Source organism: Martes martes, assembly GCF_963455335.1.
Source record: "Martes martes genome assembly, chromosome: 14".
Taxonomy (NCBI): domain Eukaryota; kingdom Metazoa; phylum Chordata; class Mammalia; order Carnivora; family Mustelidae; genus Martes; species Martes martes.
In genome coordinates this window covers 48,285,457-48,303,525 of record NC_137902.1, presented here as the reverse complement: position 1 = coordinate 48,303,525, position 18,069 = coordinate 48,285,457, and positions in this window count along the sequence as shown.

The window sequence follows — 18,069 nt, the reverse complement described above, 5'->3', positions numbered from 1 at the left end:
CGTGGAAGTCCCAAGTAGGCAAACCAGTCTGGAATGGTGTGGTTTTAAGGAAGCGATGGACGAAAACGCAAAAGGAAATGTGGGCTAAGGAACAGGGGAAATCCCCTGTAGGAAGATGTATTGGACTGTGAAATAGTATTCCACAGGAAGTGGGGGAGGGGTGCCTGGAGGTATTTAAAGCCTCGCTGGCCTAAGTAATAGAAGCCGCATGGTGAATGGAGTGGCCAAGAATGGCCTCAGGGGAGCAGCCGCCTCTCCTTTATAGGTCGTCTCTCTACGGATGTAATTTCCAAGCCTGCCTTAGCGTTCGTTCCACGGAGCGGCACTGCTCTTGCCAGGCAGAGACGGTGTTCATGCACGGCGCAAAAAAGCCCGCAGGATTTGCCGTGGGCACAGCCATCCCTTCGTCAACAGAGTGGGAACCCCGACAAGCAGATCTATGGAGTCAACATAATCCCTATCAAAATCCCAACCGCCTCCTCTGTAGAAATTGACAAACCCATCCTAAAATTCATGTGGAATCCCGAGGAACTCAAAAGAGTCTAAATGATTTGGGAGGAAGAGCGACGTCGGAGAACACTCACTTCGCAATTTCACACTTGATCTTAGCCAAAAGGCCGAGAAGCGATCACTTCGCAATTTCAAAACTTACTATGGAACTCCAGTAATGGAGACAGTGTGGTCCTTGCATAAAGGCAGATAAAGAGATCAATGAATGGGGCGCCTGGGTGGCTCAGTGGGTTAAGCCTCTGCCTTCGGCTCAGGTCATGATCTCAGGGTCCTGGGATCGAGCCCCACATCGGGCTCTCTGCTCAGCAGGGAGCCTGCTTCCTCCTCTTTCTCTGCCTGCTTCTCTGCCTACTTGTGATCTCTGTCTGTCAAATAAATAAAATCTTAAAAAAAAAAAAAAAAGATCAGTGGGGTAGAACTAAAAGTCCATAAATAAAATTCTCACATTTATGGCCAACTGATTTTTGACAAGTGTGCCAAGGCAATTCAATGGTGGAAAGAATAGCTGTGTTAACGAATGATTCTAGAACGACTAGTATCCACATGCAAAAGAATGAGGAGGGATTCTTACGTCACACCACGTGCAAATGGGTTTATAGATCTAAATGTAAGATCGGAAACTAAAACTCTTAGAAGAAAACATAGGAGTAAATCTGCATGACCTAGGGTTAGACAGAAGCAACAACAAAAAAAATTGATAGTTAGGGACTTCTCAAAATTTCAAACTTCTGTGTTGCCAATATCATAAGAAAGTAAGAAGACAAACTGTAAAATGGGGGAAAATATTTGCAAATCCTGTATTTAATAAAGGACTAGTTCCAGAATATATAAAGAATCCACAAGTAAATAACAAAAAGAAAACTCATTTTAAAAATGGGCAAAAAGTGGGGTGCTTGAGTGGCTCAGTCAGTGAAGTGTGGGTTCAGGGTTCAAGGCTCACGTTGGGTTCCCTGCTTAGTGGGAAGCCTGCTTCCTCCTCTCCCTCTGTCTCCTGGCTCGTGTTCTCACTCTCTCTCTCTCTCTCTATCTCAAATAAATAAAGTCTTTAAAAAAATGGGCAAAGAATATCAACAGATATTTCTTCAAAGAAGATATAAACACATAAAAAAATGATCAACATGGTTAGTCATTAGGAAATATATATGAAAACCACAGTAAGATACTTCTTCACACCCGCGAGCATCATGCAAGGTAAAAAGACAGATAACAATTGATCGCAATGGTGTGGACAAGCTGGAAGCTACAGTCATTGCTGGCGGGGGTGTGGAACGGTATGGCGGCCACTTTGGAAACATTTTGGCAGTTCCTCAAGGTGTTAAACATGGAGTTACCAGCAACTCTACTTTCAGGATATACCCAAGAGAAATGAAAACATATTGTACATTGATGTTCATATCAGCAATATTCATCATAGCCCAAACATGGAAAAACCCAAATGTCTATCAACTTATGATTGAATAAACAACATGTGATATAACCACACAATGAGACATTACTTACCTTTAAAAAGTAATGATGAGCCTTGAAAACACGATATGAAGTGAAAGAAGCCAGAAATAAAGGAGCACATATTGTTTGATTCCATTTATTGTAAATGTCCAGAATGGGAAAATTTATTGAGGCAAAAAATATGTTAGTGTTTGCCAGGGGCTGGAGGCATGGGGGAAGTGGGAGTGATTAATGGGCTTGTGTAGCTTCTCTAAGATTAGATGATAGTGATGGTTGTAGAAGTCTGTGAACACACTAAGACCAACATATGTCACATATTAAAAGGCTATATTTTGGGGCACCTGGGTGGCTCAGTTGGTTAAGTGTTTGCCTTCGCATTGGGTCATGATCCCCGGGTTCTGGAATTGAGCCCTCCCTGGGGGGGGGGGCGTCCCTGCTCAGCGGGAAGTCTGCTTCTCCCTCTGCCTCCACCCCTCCCCTGCTCATGCTCTCACTCTGTCTCTCAAATAAATAAATAAAATCTTAAAAAAAAAAGTTACATTTTTTGGTACGTGAATTATCTTAATTAAGTTGTTAATTAATAAAAAATTAAAAATAACAGCACGTGCAATTTTTCTGTCTCTGTAAATATTACTATACATAAATGAATTCTTCCTGTATGCGTAATTTTGTATTTTGCTCACTGTCCATTAGGTTTTAAAGTTTTTTCTATGTTATTACTAACTCCTCATTAATACTATTTTTCAGAGTTGCCTAATATTCGGTCATATGGTCATCACCATAACTTATCTCTCTATTATTGTGTTGTTCAGTGTTTGAATTCTTTCCCCAGGTTTTAGTATTATCAATAACATCTTTGTTGCACATTTCTGTGCATAAACTCGTATCTACAGTTTTGGGATTTTCTCCTCCTTTCAGGATAAATTTCTAAAATTGAGATTACTGGATGAAAGCACTCAGCTTTAAGATCCTGCTGTTTGTGGGCCCTTCTCATGATCAAGGGTATCTTATATCCTTTTTGAGATATTTGATGCAGATACACTTAGTTTTCTGAAATAAGGAGTCATGTGCAACAGAATAACTTCCTTGTACGAGGGAGTCGGACTCACCCAGGGTCACGTCCCAGCTCTGCCACTTAACGCTGAGTGATCTTGACCGAATGACATAAAACCATGAACGCTCGATCCTCTCTGTTATAAAAATGGGCACAATAACACCTAGCTATTGTAAATAAGATAATACACATCACGTGGCCAGTGTCCCCATCTCAAAACGAGGAACTTGTTTCCTATCCGCTTTTCTTTTTTCTTCTCTTCCCAGCCCCCAACTCTGCCATAAAAAATGCACCTTCGGATCCTGAGTCCAATCTATGTCCGAGCCCTGGGATGTGCCATATCACTTCCCTGACAGCAAGCCTAGGTGATGCCTTGGTGTGATCAACGGAATGGGCTTGGACCTGGGGCTCAGGATTTGGGTCTGGGTCCACTGTTCGTTCACCTGTGATCTCAAGTGTACAGAAAGTACAGGTGAATGTACCAAGGCTCGCTGTCCCCTCTGCAGTCTCTATAAACAGAAATCGAGTTTATCGTGGTAACGGTCTTCAAATACAGCAGGGCTTGCCTGGGTGCACTAAGCTCGATTCATTTTCTGCCGCTAGATTACAGGCCCATAGACCGGCTGGGTAAGCGCTGCATCACTACATACTATAGTAATTACTAATTACATGTTTCTGCCTTCTGTAGCTTATTAGTAAATTGCATGTAGAGGGATCTAAAAGTAATTGCCTTTCTCCCGTAACTTCAGCAGCCTGCAGAAATCACAAAGAATTACCTTATTTACTTCCTAAGTGATTCCCAGTGGCCATTTATCAAACACGCAGAAGAAAGAAAATCATACAATCACCAAATATTCTTCTGCTTACAAATGATATGTGAGGGTCGTGAGAAATCTTGAGTCAAAAAGGCTGTTAAGCAGCTGCCGACTAACTGTATGTAAATATCCCCCTGTGGGTAATAGCTTAATTTTGATCATTGTTCAAAAGAGCAGGCATTTTAAATTATTAATAGGTGTCAGCTACAAAAGAATGTTTAACTGGAAACTTACAAGAAGGGGGCCTGATCTGTGCAAATGACACTGTGTCTTTAACGACCCTGGTGTATGGGAAAGAAAGGAGTCTGGAAAGAAAAGACCAAGAGGCACAATAGGCAAAAAGTCAGCCCCGTTTTCCCCTCGGACTTGGGTTTTGTGGCTTGTGGCTGTGGTATTACTTTGCCACATGGACACTGGATTGGACTCCATTCATTCCTTATTAAGTTTGGGTTCCCACTCTTTTCAAGGATAGTTGATTCTGATCAAGCAGAAAGCTTGAAGCTTCAGAGAGTGCCAGGCTGTCATACAAGTTTATACATTTGCTGCGATGAAAACTTTTTCACATCCCCATGCATAGCATGGACACCTTTCATTGTGAAGAGCGCCGGCATACGGTTCTGCTCAAATCAACTGGAGATCTCATTTCATATGATTCATTTGATAGAAACATCAGATCACTGATGCGTGGATTGGCCTCTGTGATCTCTTCTCTAAAAACACACAGAGGATCATGAGATTGTTGAGTTAACAGGAAAGGAGAAATGGCCAGTTGTTCTGTTTCCTTTTCTTGGCTCTTATGGTGGCACTGACTTCTGGCATTTTTGGGTAACCCAAAAGTATTCAAGATTGCAGAACCAAGACAAGGCAGGTGGGAGAGATTATGGAAAGGCTCGGGTGTGTGTACAACTATGATCCGCCATGGTAAGAAATACCTTCCTGGTATTTATTTCCTCCCTCTGCATCCCTCCCTCCCTCTCCATACCTGTAGGATGAAGAGTTAATATACCCGAGTAAAAGCACTCGGAATGCCTTGAATTTATCTACTGTGCTATCATTTACAGACACTGCTGTCAGACAGCACCTTTGATCCTCCCCAAACTGCTACCAAATGATGTAGGGAAGAAATCAGAAAAAAATCAGAAATCAGAAGAAAATTGGCAATCAGATGCAAATTACTACTCAAGACTATGCAGCCTGTGAATGGCAGGGTCAGGACTCAGATGTCGTAAACAAACCCCCACAGTGATCTTAACTGGGACCTGGACCTCACCCACATCAGAGAAGGGGGTGTCTTGGGCTGGCTGCCGTAATTATCTTAGGCCCGGGACAGAGCCTGGGGCAGTCTCCTTAGATGCAGAAGCCTGAGCCTTCATTATCCTGTGGGACCTTTCCCCTGGGAAGGATTCTCCTGGCTGTCCTCCTGTCCCCTTTGCTGCCATAAATCCGTTCATCCTGTGAGTGTCTGACTCCTTTGACCACCCAAGCCTCCTCCATCATCTACAGAGCATGATTGATGGGCCCTTGAGCCCAGACCAAATTGTAAGCATCACACCATTTAAAGCTCACTGTGGTTGTTTCGTGGATCAGTGAGACTCCCTTAAAGACACTGAAAGCTCCCCAGAGCTCCCCACCTCCCTCTCTGGGCTAGGCACTGGGCTAGGCTCAAGGAGCAGCAGGGTTCTGTTGCGGACAGGTCAGCAACTAAGTATCATGCACTGGGATGAAGCTAAAAGGTGTGTAAGAACAAGAGACGGAGGTGACCTCAAAGCTGAGCCACTGCTCAAGGGACCAGGATGGCTTCTGGACAAAGAATGCCTGAATCACATTTGGGAGATGAAGAAGAACTTCCCTCAAAGGCAGATCAGTGGAAAGGAGGCTTCCATAGACCCGTGTCTCCATTTCTGGTGAACTTCTGCCTTCTCCTCCCCAGTACACACAGAGATTGTCTAAAACAAGTTTGGGCTCCACATGATGATTTCTTAGTGACTTTGGGTCCAACTGGCTGTGTCAGGCAGCTTCAATAACCTTAAGCCAAGTTATAGGAGCCCCTCATCTTCCGGGGCTGGATTCCTTCCTAGGAACAAGGCCACTGAAAGCCAAAACTGACCAAGCTGGTGTACCTGTTTGGTTGCAATATTTGAATGATTGTTATAAAATTATATTAGGGACTGACATTTGTAGAGCCTTGCTATGTGGCAAGCAGGTACTTGGTGCCTAAACTCAGAGTCTCCTAATAAAAATCATTTTGATGCTATCAATACTCCGCTTTTCCAGATGAGGACAGTGAGGCATAGCCAGCCTGGGTCACACAGCTGGTAACCGGACAGAGCCAGGATCAGATGTTTTGTCTGATGTTCACATTGCAGTTCTCGGCTTTGTGCTTCCTGGTACGGTATTAGGTAAGCCGTGGTCAACCAGAAGGCTACTCTTTAGCCATTGTTTCTACATGGACTCTGTGCTCCGTGGGTACAGAGATGATAGATGTTCTTTCTGCCCAAGCAACTTCATTCATTCTACCAGTCTCCAGTATGGACCAGCCTAGTCCTGGGCATGGGGTCACCGGGAGAGGAGACCGGTGCCTGCCCTCCAGAAATAGTGCAGGGCAGGGAGACACGTGTGGTGCTCCTGTGGGTGTTTGTGCATTTAACAGCTTCCCAGGAGAGAAGAGGGGAGTTGGCGTGGGCCTCTGGGGAGGATTTGCCATGGAGAATGAGGGGAGGGGGAAGGTGGGCAAGAGCTCGGGAAGCGGCGTAAGTCCGTGAAAGACTGTGGTTCCTCACGGTGAGGGAGAAAGCTCAGGCTGTGTTCAAGAAAGCCCTAATGGGGAGGGCTGGGTTTTATTTTATAAACGTGGGAAGGCTTTCCCTGAGTGATTTCTTCAGTCAAGACCTACCAACACCATGCGATTCTGGCTTTTCTGCCTGTTGTCTGTGCTTTTCTTCCCCGCCCCCACCCCACCACCCCACCACCCCCGTGCACCCAGAGTGAAGCGTCTCACACATTAGCCTGCATTCTGTATTGGAGTGACCTTTCTAGAACACAGTTCTTAGAACATGGTGCCTGCCCTGGCCAGCAATCTGAGCTTTAAGGAGCCTTGGAGGTGCTACTGAGCACGGAGAAGATTGAGACCCTCTGGTCCAGATCAATCAGCTTTTGTCTCAAACGTCATCTTCCCTGAGGCATGGGGACCTCAGCCAGATCAGGTTTTATTTACAAGGAACAAAGGAAGAAGAGGCCTTATGAGGAACACTCCCAGGCTTTATTTGTTTGACATCTCGGCATTTATTCCCCTTTCTTTCGATAGTAAGGAACCCAAACATTCCTCTAGACACGAGCTGGCACTTAGATCCAGGGTCAGGTGTCCTGCTGGCTCTAACCCCACCTCCAGGTGTGGACATGTGGCTCTCCCTGCCCAATCAGAACACAGCATCGTCTTGCATTGGTGATTGGTCAGGGTGAGCATGTGAACAAAGCCAAGGCTCCAATCACTGCTAACTCAGCCCTTTAATTACATGATCCAGAAGATGAGTTCTTTTTGTGCTCTGTTATCAGTGAAGAGAGGGCATCGACCTTCTGGGAGGCCAAAGACGCCCTCTGAGAATAAAGTCAAGGAGAAGTGAGAGACAGAGACAGTGACTGGGTGCTAATGATGCTGCCTGCACCCCTGAACATGACAGTTCCTGAAACATGGCCTGTCCTCAGACTTTGCAACTTCGTGAGCTGATACATTTCCCTGTTTTGCTTTAGCTGGTTTGCATTTGGTTCTCAGCCACTGGAAGTAAAATTGTCTTAATACTCTATGGTCCTAAGGGCCATAGACCAAAGTAGCCTGAGATCTGGGGGAAATGAGCTTTTCAATTCATACTTGGAGCAAGAAGGGTGAGGAAGAACTTAAGTTCCCCAGGCCCATATAAATAATGCAGCTGTAGTGATGGGAATGGACCTTTATCTTTCCGGTTCAAGAGGATATGCTTTGAACTGAAAGGGAGAGGTCAGCGGTCTGGGAGAGAAAGGGAACCCACCTGATGCTTTTCAATTATTTTAAGACCTCTGGCCACAAAGAGTACCTGAACATGGGATCCCTCATCCTTGGTCAGAGACATGGAAGGAGTTGTCAGATAAGGGAGAAGTGAAGGCATAGAAGGTCTTAATGCAGGCCTGTGATTTCCCCCACCTTGGGGTCTGAATGCTAACCCCTGAATGCTAGTACCAGACAGAGAGGGGGCCGTGAAAATGTTGGAAACACAAATGAAGAGGAGCTTTGTCTTCTCAGAACTAACATGAAGAAAACACCTAAAGGCCCATGACGGACATTGTTCCTAAACAATAACTTAGCCATGAAAGAGATGGTTTTCCATGGAAGGTGGTCCAGGAACTTACATTGGTTCCCAACAATCAGCATGTCCATTTAAAACTGGGTCTGAGTCAAGCAATCTGATTACTTTTCCTTCCATCCCTCCTTCCCTGCCTTCCCACCGTCCTTCTGTCCTTTTTCGGGAAGTATTTGTAATTATTAGGTAGATCAGGAAAATGCAGTTGGGCACAGGATATAATGAAGTTTTTATGATACCCTTTTGGGTAACATGAAAAACTCTAGCGAGGGTAAAAATATGGAGAGGAAAGTGGACTTGTAACCACTTTGAGAACCAGGCCCAGAGCTTGCTGATTAATTCATTCCTGTTCAGCTTGTCACTTCTGGAGCTCTCCAGGGGCCTGAGATAAGGCTTTGTCCTTGGCTCTCTCCTGTTAAAACAAATTTTGTGAATACTTGAATGAAGGCATAGAAAGCTCCTTATCAAATCTGTGGATGCCACTGAACCAGGAGGGGATGACAAATGAGGTAGTGGGGAGAATTCCAATCCCAGAGCTCTCAGTGGGTCATGGTGATGCAAAAAAAAACTCACAAGGCAAAACACATAAAGGGGAGAGGAAATTTCTGCACTGGTGCTCAGGAGCCTCTACCGTGTCAACCAAGAGTGAGACAGCCCTGGCTGGGAGGCAGCTTGAGAGAAAAGAGAAGTTTTGATCATCAGCCTCTCAATAGGCATCAGCACCATGCCCTAGCTCTCACTGGCAAGAAGCAACTTGGGGTTGCATTAAGAGAGGTAGAGAGTGTAGGACAAGGAAGGTGATTCAAGGCTTTCCTAGTCACGTCTTGTGTTCAATTCTTAGCCTCAAGATTTAGGAAAACAACTGACAATCTTTTTTTTTTTTTTTTTTAAAGATTTTATCTATTTGACAGAGAGAGAGAGAGAGCACAAGTAGGCAGAGAGGTAGGCAGAGAGGGGGAAGCAGGCTCCCTGCCGAGCAGAGAGCCTGATGCGGGGCTCGATCCCAGGCCCCTGAGATCATGACCTGAGCCGAAGGCAGAGGCTTAACCACTGAGCCACCCAGGCGCCCCAACAACTAACAATCTTAAACGTGCTCAAACATCATCACAATAACGCAAAGAAGTACAGATGTTCAGCCTGAAAAAAGCATTTAGAAGGTGTATGTTCCCTATTTTCAACTCATCGAGGAACTGGCCACTGAAAGGGTCTAGACACAATGTCTGCTGCTCAAGGGCTGGAATTAGCACCAAGAAGTAGAGGACCCCCATGTATTGGGTCCTTTCATGTTTTGAGTAGAAGAACAATGGCACAGCTGTTCAAAAGTTGAAGCTACTCTGTGGCCAGCAAGCAAGTTCTGCAGCACAAGAGGCCTCCGAGCGAATGCCGGACACCAGCTTTGTGGGGATTTTGTTGAGGAGGCTCCAGCATTAGCTAAGCCACGGGAAGTGGTGGTTCTACCAAGACCACCCTCCACCTCCTCCACCTGGGTCTCCATGACGATAGTCACCATGGGCCCACGGTGGGAGGATGAGGAAGAGCAATGGGGGAGGCAGCAGCCACAGCGTCCCACGCGTCACAAAGTGGAGGAGGAAGCAGAATGAAACCGGGTCCACTGGTTTGGGGTCCCGGTGGTCACGGGTGACCTTAGAGAGAACAGCAGGGTGCTATTCCTTATATTCAAAGGGGTGCTGTTCTAATTATCTGTCTAGCCTCTCCAATGATACGGAAAACCACTTCCAAAATTAAACCTCCACTGAGAGCACACGTTAATAACCCACCAAAGGGCACATAAATGACACCTGCGAGTCACAGCCCATGGCAGATGAATAGACTGAAGAATGTCACATTTCACCAATATCAAGAGCACTCCATACTGAAGCTTGGCTTGGAAAGCTGCGTTCGATCACTATGGACATGCACAGCACACGAGGTGAATACAGCCTGGAAAATGTCCCGATCTGCAGCCGTATCATTGTAGTGTAGGATTCAAAGCATGGGTGCTGGAGTCAAGCCTCCCTGAGTTTTAATCCTGGTCCTACCACACACCAGCTGTGAAACCTGGAGCGAGTTACCTAACCTCCCGGAACCCCGGTTTCCGGACCTGTAAACTAAGGAACCCAGGTGGCGTTCTTAGTTGAGAAGAGACGAGCAAAATGCTTTGCAAGGAATGAGCACCAGCGCAGACCGAGCTGTCTCCTGGCTCCCGTGCACGTGGGTTCATGTGTCTGGCCCAGGGGTTACTGTCAGACCTCAGTCACCGCTATCGCCTGTTAGCCGCACGCCCCTCACACACTTAGTTCAAGTGGGCATTTCCAGTTATTTTTAAACTGAAATGTGATTGCTGCTTTGACATCATGATTACAGCACTCGTGGTTGACTGGGTGAACCCCTCCCACCTAAAGTGAGGGGACTGTCATCTGTTTTGATTCATGCTCCTAGTCTGAGAGAATGACTAATAATCGATGTCCCACGTTCAGCGAGTCGATCACTGGACTGTGTCTGGCTTATGATTATTTAGTGCGGTGGTCACGGGAGGAAGTGCGTTGGCCTGGGAACCGGCAGAGTAGACAGACTCACGTCTTGGGGCTCCTCTTAAGATGTGACCTCAGACGGTTCTCTCAGGCTGATGCACGACGACATCCTCTGAGCCTCAGGACCGCTCTCCAAGGATTTCCAAGATGTTCTGTCTAGGAGAGTTGTACCTTATTGAACATTCCTTTATCCATTTTGGGGTGCACCTTTTGCATGTGCATACTGGGACTGACATGGTATTTTGCTTTGGATACCCTAATTCCCCCTTTTTTCCCCTTTTGCCAATCATTTCCTTTCCCCACATCTCCTTCCCTTCCTTCCCTTGACTTCAACTTGCAAACCATCCCCAAACTCCAGGGGACCCCTGCTTGTAATCCAAAGTGTGTCCTCACACCTTTCTCATCATGTACTAGTATACCTTCTGTTGTTCTTGATTTTAACAATTGAGTCATATTGCATTCACCTCTCTGTATTAGAATTCTCTCCAGGCGAACTGGCCTGTGGTTTTCGGAAGGACTATGGGCAGAGGCCCTTCGGGCTTACTCCACTCCCCTCCTGCTGGGCACCCACCCTATACCTGAGTTCTCACTCCACCTACAACAGAGCAGTAATCACCCCGAACACATACCCCGCCCCTTCCTTCCTGGTGCTTTGATCTCAATGGGCTGGATTTCTACATCTCTTTATTCAGAGAAGAAAACCAAGACATAAGGGGTTTTATCTGGAACCACACAGCCAGTAAGCATTGGCTGCTGCTCAAAGCAGGCCCACTGGACCCCATCCTGGGTGCTCTCTGTTCTACCACTCTCAGCTCTTCCTCTAACTTTCTACCGCTAGAAATAAGATTCTTTCCATCAAATTGAGTCAAGGTCAGCCCTGATCGCCCTCCATCCCCTGGGACAGAGGGACTCAAATGTCTGGCTGTCAGATGGGATCCCGGGGACACTGGGTGGAGGGAATTGAATGCAGACAAGGAACTCAGTGGTGCTGCTGGAGCGGGCACGTGGCAAGGACTTAGGGAAGGCATGCTAAAAATACTACATTTGCTCAATAAAGAAGCATTGAATACCGACAGGGCTCTAGGCTGCCAGGGAGCAGACTTGGGCCAGCTCTCTCTCATGCGCCACGAGCAGCCTCAGGCCTCATTCATTTCTATCTTGAGGGCCTCAAGAACAGGGCCTGGAGTCCCTGGACTTGTTGTCAAGGGCCTTCAAGGTCTCGGTGACCAGCTGGCCACGGAATTCTGTGGCCCTGTTCCTGAGCCAAACTCCGCTCATCTGTGGACTGGGTGGAAGAGAACATTCCAACATTGGGCCTGGAGGAGTCTTGAACTTCAAAGCTGCCATCTTATCAGCGAGGAGACTGAGGCCCAGAGCAGCACAGGGGCCTTTGCAGGATCCCAGGGAGCTGGGGATGGGGCTTGAGGAGAGTCCAGAGCTCTGGCTTTCCCCGTTCTTTGTAGCCGTTGTTGTTGCCCTGTGGCTACTTGTGCCTGTGTTCTGTTCCTGTCTCCCATCTCAGAGGACGTGCACACGGAGGAAAGTCACTGGCTCTGGATCCCAACAGGCCTGAGCTTGAGTCTCAGCTCTGCTCTCTATTCGGTGACCTGGGCAGGATCTTGACCTCTGCGGGTGAATCACAGGAGTCAGTCCACTAGATTCTGAGAACTCCATGAAACAGTGACTTGAAAAGACTTAACAGGAAACCCACCACATAGCACGTACTCGGTAAATGTTAGCTCTGTCTTTTATTTCCTATTTGTTCCTTTGAATTCTTGCAAAACCTCTCTGCAATTCCCAAAGCCTCCAATACAACTTGTTTTCCCCAAACAACAGTTCTCTTGACGTATGTGTAGACGTGGGCCCCTCTGTGAAGCGCTTCCAAACCCTCTTTCGCAGCCTTTCATCCACTGAACCCCCGAGGAATTGTCGGCCTGCATTTAACTTCTTCAGAACAAGACTCTGCTGATCGCTTTCTGGTGAACACAGCAATGAACTTGTCAAAGAACCAGCCAGGAGGGAGGTGGCAAAGTGGTGGGAGAGGGGGCGGGCAGGTGTGCAGCCTACTAGGAGGGCTGGGGCCATCCATCTTGATTCTTTTCTCCGTGTCCAAGTGTAAAGGGATTTGTGTCTACAAGGCTGTCTTAGCCAACCTCGGGGAAGAAGAGAAGGCATTTAATTTGAAATTTTTACTCCAGCCACAGGGAAAGATGCTGGGTCAATTAGGGGTATTGTAATTTCTTATTAAAGGTCAAAAAGAAATTGTTGGTAGAGTCCATGAGTCACCTTCCAACACAGAAAACATGGAACTTTCTGAGTGACTTGCTGTGGGCAAACCCATGTGCTCACACCTAAATGATTTGGGTTGGGGGGGCGAGGGGTGGGGGGCAGGCTACCTCCTTCCTGCCTCTGAAATGCTCGACTTTTTGGAAGAAACCCAATAAAATTAATTCACAGCTCAGATTATTAATTCATCCTGGTGTGTGAATAATTCATTATGGAAGTAGCCGTATCACATTTTCCCATTTGGGAGGGCGTGCCCTCTCCGGCTTTTGCCATGGGAGAGATGGCTTTCCCCCACCCACCTGCCCAAGTACATGGGGACCAAGTGCTCAGTCGCTGACTCCTCAAGGACACCAGAGCCCTGCTCTCAGCCTGATGCCCACTTCCAGTCCAGCAGCCAGAATGGACGTGGCTGCAGTGACCCGAGGCGAACCACTGAAGTATTAATAACCACGGGGACTTGCTCGCCAGGTCCACGGCCGCATTAGGATGTAAAAGGAATTCCTGTCGTGACCAAGTGCCACAGCTGATTACAGTTGGGTCCTCCAGGAGGGTCTCCGTCGGACTGCTCATCAATTATGCACTTTCCCAGCACACCTCACAGGCTGGCTTCTCATGTCAGGGACACTTCCTGACCAGTCCCCTCTGAGCAGGTGTCTCCATTCTGCTGCCGGGGAAGACGTAAAAGGTGAGGCAGCACTTGCTGGCAGCCCCCAAGGAGCCAGGATGCAAAGGTTTAAGTGGGGCCAGGGAAGGGATGAACTGGTCTGGAAGCTTCTCTCTTAGACACAAATAAGGGGCACGCACCATATCTGTTATCTCTGTGCATCTCCGAGGTTCAGTAGTACTCTCAATGCAATTCTCACTGGACTCTGTGCCTACAAGGGAGACTGGGAGGCCGGCGGGAAGGTAGAACTGCTCTCGTGAGGGACAAGACTCCTGCCACTTGATAGGCAAGGCAGTGGGCGGGTAGGTCCAGCGAGGTCTGGCTGCGCTTGAAACAGTACCTGCTCTGGTTGGCAAGTAATTTCCACACTTTTTATTTCACCAAGGCAGGTGCTCACCCCAACTCTCTCCACTGGTTAATCGTCATCTGATTCAAAGCCAGACCCCGTGTTCAGGGGACCTGGAAATGACTCAGATCCAGATCTTGTGCTCTCAAACTGGAGACGGACCCCCAGTAAAGCGTCAGGGACGACAGGGCTGTGCCCGCCAAGAGGCACTGTGACAGCTGGAAGAAACAAGGCTGCTGGTCCGCCTCTGCATCCCTGTTCATCCTGCCGTCCTTCCCCCACTCCCTGTGCAACAGCCGCGCTGGCTACTGGGCTCCTGCCCCAGGACGGCCGCCCAGCACGGGCTCCCTGCCGTCGTGCACATGGCTGGCTTCTTGTCATCCTCTGGGTGATCCCGGTCACCTGGGCTAACCCAGCTCCCATTTCATTTCTCACCTTCCGACCTCCTGATAGATAACCAGTTCTTATCTATCTTCTCTCTTTGGCACCAGACCCCAGGCTCCCTGAGGACCAGCATCAGGTTTGATCTGTGCACCTTGTAGCCTGCCCCATAGCAGGGGTATCTAAATAGAGACTACACTGAGTGAAAGAGGGAATGAATGAATGCAATGCGGACCCCAAGGACAGCCGATAGGCAAAACCAACAAGAAGGCCTGAGGAGAGAGCACTACTCCACCTGGGAAATCTGGGGCCACTTCATGGAGGAGGTGACAGGGGAGCCTGGGGGATTCCCTGGCTGTGAATTACAGGATGGCCTCCTGCCACACTGAGATGTCCAAAGACTGCTCATTAATTCACAATAGGGGGCAGAATTCTGCCATAACTAAATGGTTTGTGTACTTAGCTAAGTGTCAAAAACTTGGGAAACACAGTAGTGTTTAGTAGCTTTCTAGTGAAGCCTGGAATGAGTGCATGGTTGTTGGGCATAGGAAGAGGTAAATGGGAGCAGCCCATGGAAACGCTTGGTAACATGCCTCCTCCCTCCTTTTCATGGCACTTCTTTCCAGAGACCATGACATTTGATCAATATTTGGTCAACCTCTTTTCTCTGGGCAGTGCTGATGAGGAGCAACATATGCTTGCCCTCTGCCTTCCTCTTAGACACACATCTCTACCCACCCCCCACATCCCACCCGCCCTTCCTTTCCTTGAGAGCAGGGGAAGAGTGTGGCCTGTGGCTTCTGGACCTCAGGGGGCAAGTATGAAGCTCAGTGGCTGAGCAGATGTGGCCCCACATTGCTGTGTCCTTCAGAGGCGAGTGCCCATTGCCCCCTGTGTCCCACTGCTGGCTGTTTCCTGTCGGCACCCCGCGAGCACCACATTACTTCTCGGGGATGAGCTGCAGAGAGGCTGCTTGTATCCAGTTCCAGCCCTGCCATTCTACTTGTCCTGCTAATTCGCTGGACCTCAGTTCCTTCATCTGTAAGATGACAACTCCTTGAGTGGCCTGCTCTGACTTCCAGAAACTGGCATTAAAAAAAAATCTGTCCACTTTCCAGGCTTGGAAACTAAATGAGATGATTGAAACCGGCGGCGGGGTAGGGGAGATTGGAGTACGTGGAAAGCATCAAAATAGGAAAACAACTAGTTTGTCTAATGACAAAAATAGGACAGATGAAACAATCCTCAAAATTCAGAGTGGGGGAGGGAAAGTGACCATCAGCATTGTGTGAAGGACATAATTAGACTAATGTAAGAATATACGTGTTACTTGTATAAACAATTTTGAAGTCAAGAGCAAACGCATGATGTTTTTATAAAGATGAAAATTGCTAAAATTAACTTTAAAAGTGAAAATTTTATCAGAGAAAAACCCTGGAAAAAAACTGGAGAGAATGTCAATGAATTATATTTCTAAACAATGTGTATCTTTGTAAAAGAAAAAACAAAACAAAACAAAAACGACAGACTCAAAGAGAAAGGAACTCCTTGTATTTCTTATTTCCCATCCAGAGACCTTGGATGAAGGTGATGGTTTTCCATGGACACAACATCACCCCAAGGTGTGCAGTAGAGATGGAGAGAACAGAGTCTCATCAGTGTGCCCACCTCTAAAGACATCCCTCTTGGGCTGATCCCACCCACCACATACCACTAGTGGTGGTCCACTGGGCTGGAAGTTCCTATCTGTTGAGTCCCCGAGATTTAGGCACATTAAATAGCTTTCTACAAAAGCCCAGGAAACAAATAGGCAGATCCCATTTGAAGTCTGCCGTTGGGGAGATCTCTTTCCAAAACAAAGCTAAGACCCATGCAGGAAAGATGGTGATACAGGGAAAGCTCACAGACAAGCAAGTTTCACTCTTTTTTTTTTTCCCTCAGACTTTCAAGGAATAAAACATTACCAAGCTACGTAAACTATCCCAGACACTAAAGAAAAAAAAAAAAAGATGAAACAATACCAATTCATCCTATAAACTAGAATACCATGTTTGACAGAGATAACATACAAAAAATAAATCTACAAGATGGTATCAGTGAATTCAGTGAATTTACATATAAAGTTTACAAATAAAGTAGGTATATGTATCAAATTTCAGAAGGATATTAAAAGGATAATGCACTATGATTAGGTAGGGTATAATCTGGAAATGGTAGGTTTAAAATCTATTAACGTAATTTAGCGAGATAAAAATAATAAGGGAAAACATGATTACACCTTTATAATCTTATTAAAATATATTTACACAAAAATTTCTGGAAAGAAAAATTGCTGAAGTGGATTTCGTAAAAAAAATTACTGCTCTTCAAAAAACACTGAATAAGAAAATGAAAAGATGAGCCACAGACAGGAAAAACTATTTGCAAGTCATACACCTGATAAAGGATGTGTGTACAGAATAAAACACAAAAGCTTTTACAACTCAGTAAGAAGGTAGACAGCACCGATAAAAAAAATAGACAAAATATTTGAACAGACCCCTCCCCGAAGATATGTGAATGGCCAATAAGCACATGAAAACAGGTTCACCATCATTGGTATTAAGAAAATGAAAATTGAAATCAAAATGAATTATCACTACACATCCACCAGAATGCCTGTCATCAAAAGGATGGACAATGCCAGATGTCGGAAAAATGTACAGGAACTGGAATGTTCTCACATTGCTTTCAGAATATAAATAGTGCAACCACTTTGGAAAATAGTCTGACTTTCCTAAGCAAGTGAAACATAGACTTACCACACAGACCAACAATTCTGCTTCTAGATATTGACCTCTGAAATGAAAACATGTTTATGCAAAGACCAGTACAAGCTGGTTCGTAGCAACATTACTTCTAACAGCTCAAAGCTGGAAACAACTCAAGTGTCCATTAGGTAGTAAAGAAATAAACAAACTGGTGCATTCACCCAAAGGAATACTATGTAACAATTAAGAAGGGATGAATGCCTGGTCCATGTAGCAGCAGCATGGTAAATCTCAAAAGCCTTATGCTGAGGGAAGGATGTCAGACACCAGATACAAAAGATGGTAGGTCACCTGATTCCATTTATTTGCAGTTTCTAGAAAAGAGACAATAGATGAGCGTTTGCCTGGGCTGGGGTAGGAACAGAGTGCCTACAAAGGGACACAAGAGCTTTTGGGGGTGATAGAAATGAACTTGATTGGGGTGGTAAGTTCCCAGCTGTAAAAATTGACTACTTACCCAACCGTACACCTAAAGTGGATGAATTTTACAGAATGTAAATTATACTCCAACAAAGCTACTTTTTTTTCTTTTTAATTTTTTTAAGATTTTATTTATTTATTTGACACAGAGAGAGAGATCACAAGTAGGCAGAGAGGCAGGCAGAGAAAGAGGGGGAAGCAGGCTCCCTGGTGAGCAGAGAGCCCGATGTGGGGCTCGATCCCAGGACCCTGGGATCATGACCCGAGCCGAAGGCAGAGGCTTAACCCACTGAGCCACCCAGGCGCCCCACAAAGCTACTTTTTAAAGTTTCTGAGAGGACATGCAGCACACTGGTAAGGGGTTCTCTCTGAGTGACAAAATCAAAAGTAATTTGTGTAGTTCTTGGTTGTTTCTTCTTTTCCCTCTCCATCAGCAAACACTACATTTGCAATATTCAAGAATTCCCCACAG